Source organism: Dermacentor andersoni, chromosome 9 (genome assembly GCF_023375885.2).
Source record: "Dermacentor andersoni chromosome 9, qqDerAnde1_hic_scaffold, whole genome shotgun sequence".
NCBI classification, from domain to species: domain Eukaryota; kingdom Metazoa; phylum Arthropoda; class Arachnida; order Ixodida; family Ixodidae; genus Dermacentor; species Dermacentor andersoni.
Window position 1 is genome coordinate 68,541,975 of NC_092822.1, and position 18,147 is coordinate 68,560,121.

The 18,147-nt window shown below is 42.9% G+C and overlaps 2 long non-coding RNA genes across 5 annotated transcripts in view; one reads left to right on the forward strand and one right to left on the reverse strand.

The window, feature by feature from the left end:
* Positions 1-411: 411 nt before the first annotated feature.
* The window catches only part of LOC129384073 (uncharacterized), a 43,260-nt gene continuing 25,524 nt past the window's right edge, over positions 412-18,147 (reverse strand). For all 4 annotated transcript variants that reach the window (XR_008611831.1, XR_008611830.1, XR_008611829.1 and 1 more), the window contains one exon: positions 412-1,694. This is a non-coding gene — a long non-coding RNA (uncharacterized lncRNA). The remainder of the gene's footprint in view (positions 1,695-18,147) is intronic.
* Positions 4,236-5,944, forward strand: LOC140213097 (uncharacterized). The gene is made up of 2 exons (XR_011890014.1): positions 4,236-4,663; positions 5,771-5,944. It is a non-coding gene; the product is annotated as an uncharacterized lncRNA (long non-coding RNA).

Below are 18,147 nucleotides of genomic sequence, written 5' to 3' on the forward strand. Positions count from 1 at the left end.
ATGCTTCGTGCATGGTGGGTTTAGCTCTGTAGTGTGCATGACAGGTCAGCTATGTTGCAGGCTCACATTTACGTTGAACGAGACATTTCCAAATTAAAACCTCTCCAAATTCATGGTGTAGTCTCCTTGCACACTGTCGCAGCGTTTTTTGCAAACCCTAAAAGCTTCACATTCCCCCAGTGCACGGAAAAGACAATTTTTTGTCTTCTGAATTTTTTTTTTATTCTGCTAGGTGTGATCCACTTTCAATAATTTTTGCTTACTTCTTAAGTTTTATATCGATGATGCTTATAAGTTAAATGCATTTTCCCAAGCACAGCTCAACTAAAGGACCAACAGCCCCATTATATGGCACCTCATTTAGCATCAGACTTATCATGGCCACTTTCACGTACAAGCAGTAAGCAACAATGAAATTCAAGAACTTGGATTTATTAGATGCCACTTGCCACCACCCATTTTTTGGAGTGGCTATATTCTCACAAATCTGCCACGAACATCCGAGATAAATAGCAAGTTTGAAACGCTGCAGAAAAACGCAGCCCCCTTCATCACGAATTATTATTCATAGTGTAAATGAAAAAAAGAAAGCATCTCTCATTCGGCTTCCATTCATGAGAAGAATGCCGTCACTCTAGTTGTTTACCACAGTTTTTGTAACAAAAGTTTGTGAACGGTACAATAGTGTAACTAAAAAAAAGAACACACAGTCAGTTTCTCTTCATGAGAGCGGAGTACTGGTATTCCAGTTGCTTTATCAGTTTTTATCACAGAAGTTTACGAACTCTATACCGAACCATGTTATTGTACATTTTCATGACTGTATAACAATTTCATACTAGAGCCAATCTTTTCTTGAGCCAATATTCCTTCTTTCACTCCACACCTCACAATTCACCATACAATCAACTTCAGGACTGTAGAGATGCCATCTATCACTAGCCGTGAAGTGCGACTGCTTTTTGCAATTTTATCACTTGTGGTGTTTTTTACATTGTTTACTGCACTCTGCATGCATTGCTGTCATTCAAGATAATTCTGAATAATTAGCATAGACTTCATACCATTTGTACCAAGTAAAATGCTCGCAGCAACATCAGCACATGACTTTGAGCTAAATATGGCACATCAGACTGTCTGTTTTGCGCTGTAGCCTTCTTACAATAGAGGAAACATGCCTTCTCCTAAAAAATGGTTTCATTTGTGCTGCTGAAGCATATGACGCTTCATGCGAGCACTGCGTACGGAAGCATAGCTGCATTGATTGCACTGGTATGGCTTTTTACCTGTGTGGGTTATGTTGTGAATTTTCAGGTCAGACTTCTGTACCGCGGAATAAGGGCAGAGGTGACACTTGAAGTGTTTCACACCAGTGTGCACCGACATGTGACGCCTGCAGTCACTACCCTGCGCAAATGCCGATGGGCACAAATGACACTTAAACGGCTTCTCACCCGTGTGGCTTCGCATATGTGCTGTTAATTTGGAATTGGAAATTGCTTTGTATGAACACAAAGCACAATGATGTTGCTTATGTGTACGCGAAGGTGTCTCCTGCACTGATGGAGATGCTAATGGGCTCGTAGAAGTGAGAAGGTCAGGTTGTCCGACTTTACTCCTTTCCGCTCCACTGGTGGCACCAGAGCTTGAATGAGATGGAATTCCAGAGCCGTGATGACTCCTTGACACAATAGCTGCAGTAGAAATCAGAAAACCACGTCTCACTCTTTAAAACTTTCACTTTTTTGTACAAGCGTACACATTCTGAGAAATCCTAAGGGGAGAACATTAAATTATGTTTGAGTGGTAGATTACAGTCTGAAGTTGCTGGCAGCTGGAACTTTTGGAAACAAAAGTGACGTAAAAGCAAATGAAAGGTGGAGAAGGCACCTCTGAATCTTCATAAGTAGCACACAGTGACACTGGAGAGTACAATGCCTGGTGTGCTAGTTTATGCAGTACAAATGTGAGGGAAAGGCCTAGAAACATCTCATACAAAAACAATTCAAACCGGCTACTCTATAAAGCAACATGCGGCACAGTACAATGTCATCAACTTGTGGATAAAATTCGAACAGGTTACTTTCTTGCCCACGTAAGTTGGGCATGCCACTAAACCAAATTTCCTTCCAACTCGGCAACCTTCTACTTTACCTCCAGTAAAAGGTTTCATTTAGGTGTCCCTTTTCACAAAGGCCACTAAAATTGGGCAGGTTTTTTCAACAGTAGATTTAACAACAATAGTTCGATGATATTGCAATGCTGTCCCCTTTCAGTGTCATCATATCGACCTGCAGCGACTATTAAAAATACTGAGAATGTCCTTCATTCTTCAAATCAATGGTATAAAGTAGTGGTGTGCGAATACTTGAATAATTTGATTCGTGAACAGAATGTGTACTATTCGCCGCGAGGTTTTACGATTGTTCGAGACATTCTACGTCCGTTACCTTGACGCGGGCAGCGTTCCCACTGCATGCGATCTCCATTTCTCCAACGTTCGTACAGGTGGACGGGACCGATCGAAACGCGACGCGTACAAAAGCAGCGCGCATGGAAAACATGCAAGCACGTGCGAACATCGGGCCTGAAGGTACCTATGTGTTTCGTGTTCACGCACGCAAATTTTTCCCGCAGTTCGGAGCTATCTACTCGCATACGAGCTTAATTAAGCGCACAGACGAACTTGGAACGTGTGCTCGCTGTCATTGCGGTTGGTCACCTGCAGCTGGACCGGAACGCCACTTCAACGGCCGTCTAACCTGTGCGCGTGATTTCGCGACCGATCACTGATAAGCCACCCGTGTGACCATGTTAGCGAAAAGCTTTCCGCGACAGCTTGCGGCCTGTTACCACATCGGCCGTCGAGAACTTTCATAATGGTTCAGCCACTACGCATGTCTAACCTGTTAGGCCTAATTGGAGCAGCGTCGTTAGGTGCCAGCGTGTCGGCGGCTCAAGTTACGGTTTCATACCGAATCAACGCACATCTGTTCGCACCCGACGACGCTGCTCCAATTAGGCCTAACATGACCGTTATAGTTGCTCGCAGCCACCATCATTGCCGAAACGTTCGGTAGCCCTTCGTTCCGAAAGCCGTTCGTAGGCGCACATCTGTTATCTATTTCGTAGTTTCGAGCTTCCCGTCATAACACTAGCTTTGGATTTACATGGCAGACTTGAAAATATAATGTGACTAGTGCGCTTACCGCCCAGCTGCAGACACATTTACGCGGCCGGACGGAAGGTATACGCGAACGGAATGGGACGGGGGCGTCGCGCGACCTTGCTGTGGGCCTTCCGGTTTGAGAACCTACGACAGGTAGCAATCAATGCCAATCCCAAAAGTGAAAAGGCGCCCGCTCCATAACGTCGGCGCCGACCGCCAATCACCGCGCGGAGCGGTGCCGTCACGTGATGCACGGTCCCCGCTTTTGTATATCACGCAGATTGGCATTTAAAGGGGCCCTGAACCACCCTTCGGGCTTGTCAATAAAATAACGTAGTCCGCAGGTAGCATACACTGCTGTGAACATCTCAGCCAGGTTTTGCTGTCGTACGCAGCAAAATGCCTTCAAGGGCCCTTAAAAGCATGCTCTGCTAAACCTAGAACTCCGATTTGTGAAACACAGAAAATGCTCATTAGATAACCTCTCAACTTATTCAAATGAAATATGCTGCATTTGAGAGGAAACAGAAAAATCTTAAAGCGTGTAACAAACCTGAAGACAGAAAACCCCCCACACATTCAACATCTGCCCAAAGCTATCAATCATCAATAACATATAGTACTATATAAAGTAACACACAAATACCATCACATAACAACAATGGGCACATAAGACTAACAATTGGAAAATATATGGCTAAACTCATCAATGACATTGATTTTCATAGCACTACTTCCACCCTTCCAAAAAACCTTTTAAATTATTCGGTGCAGTTCAGGTTTGGTAAGTGTTGCAAATATTCTGAAACTATTTATCAATTCGCCTTTCTGCATAACTTCTAAGGACCAAAAGATAAGTTCATGTTCCGATTTCCAAAGCAAACATTGACTGTGAAAGGCGATATGAGCATGTTTAATCTCAAGCATACGTCTGTAAATGCACCAAATGATAGGGCACATTTTTTTTTTCTTTTTTGAGGAGAAGCACATGCCTTTTCTTTAAGGGAGATAATCTGCCTGACAGTGATCCTGCCACCCATACACAGCTCATGCGGTAATGACATATGGATATAGACCAGAACACGCTAGCCTCGCACCCAGGCTAATCGAACGCATACTCTCGCACCCGGATTGCCCGGTCGACCAGCGCCATTTTGTTCTGGGCTGCCAAAGCGTGTTCGCCGGCGACCAGCAGACATGGCTAGCGCTAGCTCTAGGACTCCAAAGTGCGGAAATGTGCCCGTTCACGCGAATCCAAAGTACAAGAAGTCATCAGGGCATCGTTGCGTCGTGTTTGGATGCCAAAATAACCAGCGGAAAAGGAGCAGGTTGCTTAGCGCTGTTTGCGAAGAGCACAATACACGTAGGGAATCGTGCCGGTGCGGTGTTTTCAGCCTGCACCGATTTCCATCCGCAACGAAGAATGACAAGCTGCGCCACCGGTGGATAGCTGCAGTGAATAGCAAGAACTACCAACCCAGTGAAAATGCACGAGTGGGTATTCGATCTGTGTATATTTTGGTGCCACGTTCAACTTTGCGCCCTACGAACGTAATATGTGTAACACGCAGGTTTGCTCCGAGCACTTTCTGGACAAGCCCACAGAGCAGAATCCCGCGCCGGTGCTTCGCCTTGGCTATAAGAAGAAGGCAAGCTTTTTCGTGTTTTCATTCAGGCAGAGCTCCCGACGGTTAAGCGGAACAGTTGAGTTTGCGGTTAGCGATACTTGCAGCTGCTGCACGGCATGACCATTAAGCGTGAACGACAAGTTGTAAACGATAGTATGTTGCCCTGCTGGTGAGCGTTATTGCTAATGAAAGTAAAACGAAGTCTGCTCGTCACGTAGCATGCGTCGACAAAAACGTAAACAACGACTGGTCGTCGCCGAAGGCGTTCTTGCAGCGCGCCTGTCTTTACGAGCTGGTGTTGCAGGTGTCATTCGTAACGAATTCATTTGAGCATCCTGAGCTCTAAACTGCGTGCGGGCTGTTATGCAGGGCAAAGCGCAAAATTTTTCCGTTCATAAGGCGAGGAAAATAAGGCGCTTAATTATTGTTGTATTTTGTAACAAAATTTTGCTCGTTCTCACCAGTTTCTTTTACTGTTTTCTAAGGGAGCGCTAACAATCCGATATGGCCTCGCACAAGCGAAACAGGTCTGATACCAGGTAGCTGCAGTTGGTGGGGCTAATTTTTTGGAATGCAGGTGCGGTTGTTGTCTTGTACCAAAGGCTTCCCTGATGATGCAGCTTTAAGTAGGGATGGTAATCTTATGTGCCCTGTCATGGTTTGTGCAACTGTACAAAACCTGCATCCGTCTTGCTCGCCCTGTTATATGGGCTTTGACTGCACATGTAGTTGAACATTATAACTACTGTAGTTCCTCATTTTCCAATGAGTGCAGGTTTAGCATCACATGCTGCTTATTCGAGTACTGTAGGCTTGTGTTCTTAATGTTGTACTCTTAAGGGGTTGCACGATACAATTGGCCTGGTGCATTTTCTATATCATTTTGAGAGGACTTTGTCTTCGCAACAGTGATGGCATGGGAAAGAACTACAGCCCTTCTTACTATAACATATATATTGTTTTCAATGTGCAGGTGGTGAAGGGCAGGCGTCTGCTAATCAGGCAGTCAAACGACCTCACCAGTTGGTTGCCAAACGCGGCCAACCCAGTAGTGACCATGACAAACAAGACCAAACTGAAAGTGCAGAGGACAATGTTCTGCGTGCTTTAATAAAATGTGGCACCAACACAGTGCTGTAAAATCCTTCACAGGTTACGTGCTTACGTGGTTACCCGATGTATTCGCTTCTGCAGTCTGCACATCACTCAGTGTGGCCATTGCGGACTTGCATGAGGTCTTGAAGTTTGATTGAATCGAGACAGCGAAAATGACAGGCTAGAAAAAACGCGAAACACGCCTTCCGCCCAGCTAAAAAGCCCAAGTTTCGCTTTCGCGCCGTGTCGCATCTCCCGGCGTGGCAGCCCAGGCCTGCTACTTCGCGGCGCTTGGGATAGATGGCGCGACCGGCACTCATCAATATGGCGGCGCGCTTTGAATTCACGGTGTTCTGGTGTATAATAATATGTTATGCAATGCATACAATACATATAGTATTTATACGGTATATGTATATGTACATATTGTATGCATTGTATACGGTATGATGTATTGTATACGGTAGTACGCACTACATATATACACACATATACACACACATATATAACGTTTTCAACATTATACAAAATTTATGTACATATGCCCAATAACAAACACCTTTATTTATCACTAAAACATAAAGAGAAGTAAAATGTCACAAAGATTGCACCAGAAATGTTGTAATGTATAATGGATGTCATGAACACATATAATTTCCTATTATTTAGCAGGATAAGACATTATTTTAATTGAAAAATTATCATTGCTTTACGAATTCAACAAAATCTGGGTGTGTATTCAAAAAGTTAAGTATCTGATAATGAAGCTGTTTTATCGCATAACTGGTTCCGAGCTACAGTATTTTGAAATTAACATGTCTAAAATTGGTCATTCATATGTTAACCCTCATTTTCTTACATAACAGAATGTCAATACTTTTTCATCCCGGGCGTTCAACCCCATGACAATATGAACTTGTCAATTTAAATTTACTTATAGGATGTTTGATATCATGCAGATATGGTGAGTTGTGCTCTCAAGCAGCCCAGAGGATCCCTTGTTCTTGCTGAGGAAATCTGAAAAAAAAAGAAGAAAAGACTGTGGAAGGGAGGCCTAAACCATGTTTTCATTGACTAATCTGCATAAACTGTTAATGCAACAGCTGGAATCCCAATTTGAGTTTTCAAGTTCTCAGTCTGACAAAATCTGATCTGTCAGGAATCGTGATGAAGTGGGTCTGATGTCGACTAGTTATATTTTACATTAAAAAAAATGTTTTGACCATCTTTGTCTACAGTGAGGGGGAAAAAGATAAGTGCTAAGATAAGGTGGTTGAGCACATTACACATAGTGCGACAATGAATCAGATTAAGATTTCCATCATTCCCTTTCAAAGTTTGTGCACTTGTTCGGATGTACAGCGACTCAAGATAAAAATATTAATTTAAATGTATTTCCCTCGCAAGGACTTGCACACTGTCAGCCTATCTGGTGACCTGTAGTGAGCATGAAAAGATGCTGAAGCATACACAATGCTTGTTTATGCTCTTCTGATGCCCCTTGAGTGTCCTTTCAACGTTACTAGTTTTTCCAATGTACAGCTGAACCCAAGTATAATCAACCTGAATAAAGCAAACTATTCACCTCATGCAACATTCACTGAACATGAAATACTTGGCAACCAATATATTATTTCTTTCTATTCATCACCTACATTCCGCTCGAAAGCATTACAGTAGGGAGGCTACAAAAAATATTCTGTATGCACAAAGTGAGACAGTGCATAGTATCGAAGTGTTGCAAATCTATTCATGTAATATTCATGTAAAATAACTGCCCATAACAGGACCTTTCAAATGTGCTCCAAACTTCCAAACTGTACTCAAGCCCTTGAATGCAAGCCACCTCACTCTACAATTCAGCACACACTGTCTGTAGTTGATGTGCTGTACCAGTTGGCTGCTGACATTTAGGAAAGCGGATTGGAGCATGTATACACGATCTCACACATGGAGAACACCTTTTCCTTGCTACTTTTCTCTACTGGAGATACTAAATCTGTACATAAGAAATACATCACAAAAATTTCTTTCAGTTCATTGTAGATGGGTTTGGGACATATCAATTTACCTGACATATCGAACTGTTTTAATGCCCAAGCTTGTTCATTATAATCAAGTTCGATTGCCCCTGCAGCCGCACTGCAGACAGGTAAAAGTGTAGAAACATGAGAATTTTTCATGTGCAAGACCATCCTTGATGTTCATGAGGACATGAGGTTTTGGGAGGACACATGAGCTACTTGCATAGCATACAAATGCACAACACAGGCAAGAGTCTCACTGACACCGGCAATCTGGGGAACAGCCGGCCATTTCAAGATAAAAATCCCAGGCCTAGAAAAGCATGCTGAATGAGCCAGTTGATGTGGCATCTGTCCCATTTCCTTCAGAGCTCAGAAATTGTAAACCTTAAATTGAACACTACAAAACTTTGTTTTCACATAGGATCCCTGCATTTACTTTTCTACAGCCTGTTTATCACCTGTCCGCATGAAAATGATACAAATGTAGATGTACGCAAAGCCAATCACAGCACACAGTTAAATTATTGCTACTACAAGCTCCTCAAGCTCATATTCATGCAACACTTTGTACAGCATGCAGATGTTCACTCAGCATACAGCTTATGACACTTGCACGCAGAAACAGTACCAATAAGTGCCACAGATGGCTTACTAACACACATATCTGCGCACCTTCTGATATGGAAAGCCTCGGTTATTTTGTATGTTTGTCTATTTCTGTGCAAAAACAGAAGTGAAGAGTCACAAGAAACAAGTTCACAATGACAGGTTTTGCAATGGTTAGTGAAGTATGAATGATTATATTTACAAAGTGATTGGCAATATTCTATTAGGCGAGTTTAACACACTGATCCATTTAGCCTATGTAAACTTTTCCGCCATCATGGGCTACATGTTGCACTCATGAAGAAGAATTTCCTTTCCTAAACACCCTGTGGCCTGCTTACATTTATTAATTGTTGCTGTTTTAATTCATTAGCATCCTTAAGGTACTTCATGCACTTTCTAGGGTCTGTCTGTCTGTGTTTGTATCTGTTTTTCTGCCTAACTGGGTCACTGGGTAGTCCGTGGCGAATGGGTAGCACATCGGCCTGCTGTGCTGAGGGGAACAGGGTTCGCAACCAAGCCTCGGACCAACTTGGGTAACTGAGTATGGGGTAATGTGCACATATGTGCCACTATTCAGCAAACCTATTTCATGCGGACATCGGTCGCTGTAGCTGCGGGACTGGGTAAGTACCAGTCTGTGCTGGTCTTATGAACCTCTGTGATGACAACTTGGGTCAGTGCATACACATGCCAGCAGGCATGCGCCCTCTTCAATGAACATCTTTGACGCCAAGTTGGGTAACTAGGTACATGCCACTGGGAATGTGCTGCTCTACAATGACAAAAAATATATTATTTTCTTTGATGCTGAGTGGAAAAGAACCCACGTCGCAAGGGTTTCCCAAGGACAGCAACCCGATACATTAGCAGGCTGTGCCACAATTGCAATTGGTGTGTGTCACTTTTCAATGAACACCTTTCATGCCAACGCTTTAGCAAGCTGTGCCGTGAACGCATTGGGCGTGTGCCACTCTTCAATGAAACTCTCGCCAACTTGGGTAGCTGAGTATGTGCCACTGAGTTTGCAGCCAGCGAGGAAACAATCCTCAGCATTCGCAGGCACCATCGCACCACGCTTCTCTTCTCGGAGGCCACACATGGACTTCTTGGCAGTGCCACTAGAAGGCGCAGTGCATACAGAAAGAAGCACAAGAGAGGAAGCCCAGTTGCCGCATGACATGTTCCTCAGTGTTCGCATGCACCAGTGTGCCATGAATTGCAGAAGCCATGCTCAGGTGTCGCAGCGGCAGCACTAGATGCCGCCGAGTGTTTTTAGGAAAGCGCGAAATAGGAGTCCTGCAGCATTGCACACCTCATACATAACTTGTTTCGACACTGGCAATACACTGTCACTATACTGATTCAATGCTAATGCAGTACCATCGACAGTCATCACAAGATGAGTTCTGCGACAATTTTTTTTTTACTTAATGACAAAGCACCATTCTGAACATGCTCATTTTAGTTGACATGTGTATATATGCACCATATTTTCCCAAAATGAATTGAGTTGAGAGTTCAACGCTTGTTCATTATCGCTGCCTGTCTTCGTCTTTTGTGCATGCTGCAGTTCAACAATTCATCATTACCAATTCACAAAACTTTCACTTCTGTTGCACTTCAAGCACATGGATTTATTAGATGCCTGTAAATTCCACTAGAATAATTCTAGCTCCCACATATCGGAAACCAATGTCAGAAATAATTAACGACCTTGAATTGACTCCAGAACAAACCAACCCACTTCATTACAAGTTGTTACTCCAGCAGCACACTAAATGCAACTAAAACAGCAGTATTACTACATTCGTCGTTGGTTCATTATAAACTACTGTATGCAATTTTGAGCCCTATACAGAAAACCAGCCCATCATACACTTCCATGACTAGATTATGACTTCACAGTACAGTTCACTTTTCTTTCTCCTTTCAATTCAGCATACAATCAGTTTCAGGACTGCAGACATTGCATCCTTAAACTGCATTCTTTCAGGTAGGACTTCTTGCAATATTACATTTTTCTTTTTCTGTTCATTGTTTATGTCACTCTTTGCATACTGTTATTCCTAATTAAATACTCCAACACAGCAGACCAGATGTAATGTTTAAGTCACATCATTGGTACCAAGGGAAAGCTAATTCTCACAGCCACAACGTAATTCGACCTCATGCAGAATGTGGCACATCAGTGCAGCTATCTGTGCAGTGGGGCCCCGATTACGACAGGATACATGGCGTCTCTTTAAAAAAAAGGTCTCACTTGTCGCTCCAGAACGTTAGAGCAGCACTTCGTGCGGTAGCATAAGAGCAGTATTTGTGCGGGTAAGGCTTTTCAACTGTGCAAGTCCTGCTAAAAAAATTATGGGGTTTTATGGGCAAAAGCAATGATATGATTACGAGGGCCACCATTTTCACAGCCTCTAAATTAATTTTTACAACCTGGGGTTCTTTAATGTGCACCTAAATCTAAATACAAAGGTGTTCCTGCATTTTGCCCCCATCAAAATGCAGCCACTATGGCCAGGATTTGATCCCATGACCTCGTGCTTAGCAGTGCAACACCAAAGCCACTAAGCAACCACAGCAGGTATGCAAGTCCTGTTGTGAGCATCTAAATCACTCTTCTGGATTGCAGTGACAGGGCAGAGAACACACTTGAAATGCTTCACAACAGTGTGTACAGACACTTGATGCCTTAGGCTGGTATACTGTGCAAATTTGTATGGACACGAGGAACACTCCCCTGTGTGCATTTGTATGTGCCATATTAACTGGGAACTGGAATCTCAGCTATATGGACATAGTGTACAGTAAAATTGTTTATGTGTCAACCAAGGCATGTCCTATGCCGACAGAGGTGGTAATGTACTCGTAGAAGGGAGAAGGTCAGGCTGTCCAGCTTCACTCATTTCTGCTAATGCAATGTTACTGGCCACGCTCAAATGCAAATGAGATATACTTCCTAAGTTTTGAGAAATCCACAGCGCAATGACTGCAGCAGAAGTCAGAAAAGCATGTCTCAGTCTTTAAATCTTAAATTATTTTTTTGCAGGTGCGTGCATGTTCAGAGGGATTCTAGATGAGAACATCAAATTATGCTTGAATGATAGACTATACTTCTGGAGAAGCAAACAGGCACATTTTGCTAACACGAACACTCATTTTCGATAGAAAGCTCATGTTCCCTTCCACTGTCATGAATGCAACGGCCTGTCTGACCAATGTAGCAAGTGTTTTCACAAAAAGTGCCAAAATTTTGTTGAATCTCCAGTGGCAGATAGCACAATTCTAGTCCTTGAGGTGGAAAGTTTGAAGAGATCGACCATTCTCCTCAGATAAAGTGAGAGCATGCCATATTCTATGTGTGCCAGAAGAGGACAGATCTGTTAAGAGTTCAACACTGTGATCAGATGTATGGAAATAGTCCAACGAAGAAAATCGACATTAGAAAGTGATGAACACACATGTGAATTCGTGTCATCAGAACTGCTATTGGAGCTGGCTCTTTATGAATGTGCTGGCTTTCTCAGGTCAGAGTACACTTCATGTTGAACCAACGAGAATATCCACAGAGGGTTACACATTAAAGATACCTTACGCATGCTCTACATAGTTAATGTAACCATAGTAATGCTATGGTGTACACCGGCCAGCACCAAATATGGCAAGTTAACATAAACAAAATGCAAGTTTTTCTCAGTATACGCAATGTTTGTTGTACAAGCTACAGAAGTTCCTACCGATAAAAGAGTTGAAGAAATGGAGAAGACTTAAAATTTTGGTTGAGGGCAACCTTCAATATGGATTTTTCCGAAGACTTTTCGATTTAAGGACTTCCAACTGCATTAGCAAATTTCTGTCATTTGTTCTGACTGCTGTATCCATGTAACATTAAAACCCAACATCAGGCATATACAACACCAGATCAGGTGATGTTGGAGGGCCCCTAACATTGCACAGTATGATGACTGCCTTTCACAAGGTAAACAGTAAAAAAGTTTGCAATGACATCCCAGATGTGGTTAAATGAACTATGAACTGTGACAATGAGCATAGATGTAACAAAATTGAAAAGCATAGCACAGAGCTCCACCAAAAGGAAAGCACTGCACACATTCAACATCTGCACAAAACTATCAATTGTCAATTATCAATGTGAATGAACACAGGAAACTGTAACATGGAGCAGCAATGGACATACAACTAGGATAAGTAAATTTTCGTAGTATAAATACATCGTGTATACATACACAATCTATACATATAAGAATGCAGACAACACTATGCTCCTGGTCAAACTCATCAATGACATGGCGACAAAAGTTCACCATACAAACAAAGCTTTCAAACATGCAGGTGTAGCGATGGTTGCAAACACTTTGCAGTTGCTCATCCACTGGCTCTTCCATGCAGTCCCTTAAAGCCATGAAATATACGTTATTCACATAATTCTGCTTTCAAAAGCAAACATGTTAATCGCCAAGAAGACTAATCCCCCATATTATAAAATGTTCCTCTACTGAACACTTCATCTCGACTAAAGAAACTTGATGACAGTGCTGCCCTTCGGCAGAAGTGGTCACTGCACTTTACTGACTTTCCACAGCAGTTCTCAACAAGCATACCGTTTTCTGAAGTCAAGGGGTGTCGGCGCTGTACTCAACTCGGTTGAGTGGAGAAAGAGCTTCACTTCAAGTATCATTGAAGAAATACAGGGGTATAACTACAACATTTCACTTCAAACAAGTGCTCTTACATAGTGCTACAACAGAATAAGAAGTAACAGCAGCCTGAAATTCAACCTGTCGAAGTAATGTATTTAGTAAAAGCCTGTGCTGCTGATATCAAAATAAATATTGTGCTTGATGTCTCGGGACATGATGGTGACTGCTCAGCTTTATATTCATACACACATACATTGAAGGCCCGAACATAGTTGTCCCAACGAAGATGACGAGCAACAGATGTGAGCGCAACCTATCAGCTAGATTGGTCAGCATTGCAATCCATTTGGTAAATATACAGTCTAGAAGCATACGGTGAGGGGCTAGTTGGTATGGCATTATGAGAACAAAGAAAAACTGCGCAAAAAAGAACAAGACTATCGAAGTCCATCCGACTAAGTTCAAAGCCTCGTGGGGCGGACCCACAGGAGAGGAGGAAGTATGAAGTTATGCCCTGTGTCCACAGGGTCTCGCATGGCCTGAAGAGGGTCGCGGGTAAATTCGGCATACAGGTTCTCTTTTCGGCACCTTGTAAGCTGTCTAGTCTGTGCAATTTAGTTAGACCTGATAGGAAAAAGAAAATCGAGTGCTGCACTAACCACAGGAACAAGTTTGTGCCCTGTAGAGCGAATGTCATCTATGAGATTCCGCTGAGTTGTGGCAACGTGTACGTTGGACAAACAGGCCGCTGCATTATTATTAGATTGTTAGAACATGCCAATTCCCTAGATGATTCTAGAGGACAGCATCTTCCTAAGCATTGCAAGACCTGCAGGCATGACGGCAATGCTTGTACCCCACTTTTCGGCAGGACTAATATTGTCGGACGCGCAAGGGATAAGAAAGAGCGTGAAGTAATCGAAGCCTTTGAAATCGCGAGATTAGGGCCTGATAAATGTGTTAGCGAAGCTTCCACACATTTGTACCGCAAGGAGTTGGCGTTTCTAGGCCTGACCACATGATAGCTGCATTTGTCTTTGTGGCTGGTGCGCATGCGTTCTGTTGTTGGTGGGAAAGAGGCGTTGGAGCATTAAACCAGTTGTTAGTCTGCGCCCGTGTCGTGTGGTTCTTTCCTTGTCTTGTTCTTTTTTGCGCAGTTTTTCTTTGTTCTCATAATGGTAAATATACCTTGGAAATAGTGATTACTGCTTCACTCACGTATCATTTTGGTGGTGGCGTGTACCTTTCCTCACCACGGAGCTCTGCAGAGGCCGTACTATACACTTTTTGGCAACAGCTACCGGTGATGACACACTGTCCCCGGCTGCAACTCCAGCAACCACATAGTACATTGCACTTTCTTATCCCCGCACTCTTGGCTCATTCTCCAATCGGGATAGTCTCAATGTTGACGAACGGCTCAGTATGTACAACCGCATTAGTCAGCCCAATGGGCAGTACCCTACAATCATGCTGGCTAACGCAATGTTTCACTTGGCTGGGATGCTGCTTATCTGGTACAGGCATTAAAGGAAGAGCTATCCAGATCCAGCTGCGAAGTTTTCAAGCAGAAGTTCCACAATCTTTTTGGAAACTCGTCTGGTCACCAGTTGGCAGCATGAAAAGTGCTCACAACCTGTGCTCAGTCATCTACTGAGGCATATGCTGCACAATCATATGATTTCAGCTTGGCTAATATTATACACAATGCTCAGCTGTGCTCTCAAGAAGCCAAGTGAACCCTTCCTGTCTCCAGGAGGGAACCTGAAAAAAAAGAGAGGGGGTGGGGTCAAGCGATGCCTTTTAACTGATAAATTTGTGTAATGTGTTTGTCGCTGAACCACTCTGAATATAGCCAAAGCCAGACATAAGCAATGACATCAAAGCTAGAAAGACCACCCTTGCAAAAATCTACTTAAAGTAACAAGACATCCCAAACAATAATCTCGAGGCACAATGAGGTTGTTGAAACTAAGTGCAATAACAAAATACAGAGGCCAGCAGACTTGCCACTTGCTTGAAGACTGACATGTTAGCAAAAAAAATGGAATCAGCAAGAGGCACACAAAAGAAAGCACTAAGTACCTTACAGACTATGAAAGTTGCTTACTGAATAGCTGCTACAACCAATCAGCAAAGACTAAGGTCAGTTGATGTTTATGTGACACTGCCGGATTCAAGCTTTCCATTGATAATGTTCTACTGCTTTCAAGGGCACAAACACTTCCTTAATGCTACTTTCAATATTATGAATAAATTTTCTACAGAGACAGAAAAGCCATGTTCATTTAAACTTGAAATACTGACAAATGTATGATTATATGAATAAGAGCACCTATAGGCAGTTCACAGGGTAACATTCACACTAAATGCACTGAGCCTGCTGAAGTAAGCCAGGCTAAGACTTATTGTTGGACAGGTTTGTTTTGCTAGCTTGCTTGGAGTTATGCAAAATAAACAAATAAACAAGAAAAGCAAGACAAACACAGTTTCACAAACAAATGAGTTTGTTACTGATTCATGCAGAATGTATCTCACAAGAGAAAGGCAAGAAATCAAAATGTGCAAGTGCACCAAAAATGACATTTTTTTAGATAACACAGAAAACAAGAAACTGACAAGAACTACCATAAGTACTACTATTCACATGTATGTGCGTGCACACACGCACACATACACACACAATTATGAAACAATAAACATGTATAACATAACTCGCACTGGATTTATCACTTCCAAGTTGCTTTGAACATATAAACAATTGATTGTATATTATGCAAGAAAAAATACAGAAGTTACCTACAACACCAGAGACGTAAATGGAGCTCAAATAAAACTGTATATTTCAGCGAGATCACAGCCAGCCGTAAACGGCGGATGATAAGACTCATCATCATAGACTCAAGCAGAATTTACTACAATATCATAGCCCTGTCACTTCGTGATATCACAGTGATGCACCAGAGTAAGGGAACCCTTGCGTAGTGACTTTTTTCCAACATTTTCAAAGCCAAGATTCAAGTTATCCAGAGTGTTGCGCAAGTGCGTTTCGACACAAGAGGTGAAAAATACATGGCATTGACACTGACCCAGAAAAAAATTTAACAACAATTACAATACTCCCTAATTTCGAAATTTGAGTCCAGCTCTATACATGTTTTCATTTCCTTATATATGGGCTGGTGCGGACAATCTCTCTCGTGCAGAATGCTGCAAATGAAGGTGTGGCATGACTGCTTCGCTAATCTGTAGATTACAAGAGCCTGTGCGTGAGTGACGCGCAGGCACGATTCACAGCAGCCACTGCCGACAGACCTCCCAGACAACGCACGCTACTCTGGCACCATCTCGTAGCTATCGTCGCTGCACTGCGCTTTTCTTCTCACGCTTTCACATAACACTCCTATGCTTTCCACCTCATGGTTCTGCTGCACCCCCTCTCTGCTTTCCTTCCCGTGTCTTTTATCCCCAACTGCCCTCCACATTCACTTTCATCTTTCGCTGTGCTTGTTCACTTGGTTACGCTGCCGCTGCCACCATCGACAACTGCCGCAGGAATGGGCACTAATAGCTGCACTCTAAAAATGTCACCTTAGATTTCGAGCTATCAGAGTGCGAGGTTTACCGCATCGCACTGCGCTTGAACTTCTCCGATAGTTGTACTAATATGTGAGTGCAATGCGTTGGCCTGATGCAACATGCAAGGTAACACCTGCTGAAAGAACAGTGCCCTGGTAGCTACCAGGATCTCAACGCTAGTGTGATAAGGAGTGCCGCCAGTGGTGTAGCAGGCATCATACATTGATGGCGCATGAGATGAGAACAACGGAAAATCATCGCCACTGGCCAGTGCCCAATGAAATATTAGACAATGTTACCATGATGTTTACTGTCTGCTGCCCACATACATATTGCAGCGCAGCTGGAACACTAGGGTGCCCATAGCATGTAGGTCCACAATGGTTACGCCAGCAGCAGAAGGCAGAATGCTGTCCTGGTTCCATCACCAAGCTGACTGAGTGGAGCGTGACCACGTATTAGCTTTGCTTTGTTGCTTTTGCAACCAAACACACCACATGTCTCTGGAAGCTTCCAAACCTTTGTACATAGACCGCGCATGCACTGTTATTAGCGGGACAGCGGCAGCATTAGCAACATGAATGAGCTTCAAGCATTCAATGAATTTCTATTGCAAGAAAAACGGCACCAAAGATAACTGCTCGCAAGATTTCCGCCTTTTTCCGCACATTTTTCCCTTTATGTAACATAGCTTGAAAGATTGTGCAATCAGCGATGCCAGTTACCTCACAATGATGAAAGTAAAACCTAGATAAACATGGTAGACACCTTGTATGCGACTCATCAATGATTCAGGCATGTACTTACAGTTGTACATTTATTTTCTGGGAACAATGGAACAAAACAAGGTATTTTGAATTGTTTTCAGTGTGTTCTTTGATTGAGTAGCCACTAAACAGCTTCTTCATATCAAAATAACATGTCAGCGGTGGCAGAAAGTTGCTATGTTGCAAAAATGCAACATAGCAAATAGATTTGAAGCACTTGTCTGGCCACGGAATAATATCTGGTACAGGAACTTGTACGACAGCAACAACCTCGACAAAAAAAAAATTTTTTTCTAACTACACCTTGCAGGAACATCTAGTTAATCTTTTGTGAAAGCTGTTTCTAAGTGGACGCGTGTACTGTACAACTGTGAACAATCAAACTGTACTGTAAATATCAGTAATGAACCTACACAGAACCTGCTCCCCCAGGTTGAGTTCAGGATGGACTACAACACTGAGGTCACTATAGCAATCACTCCCATATGTTTATCTGTATGCCTCACTCAGTCCTTGTCTTCAAAGCACATCTCAGCACAGTATGCATTTCCAACTGGCCCAAGAAGCACCACATTTACATCATTGTGTAAGGCTGTAAAGATGCAACTT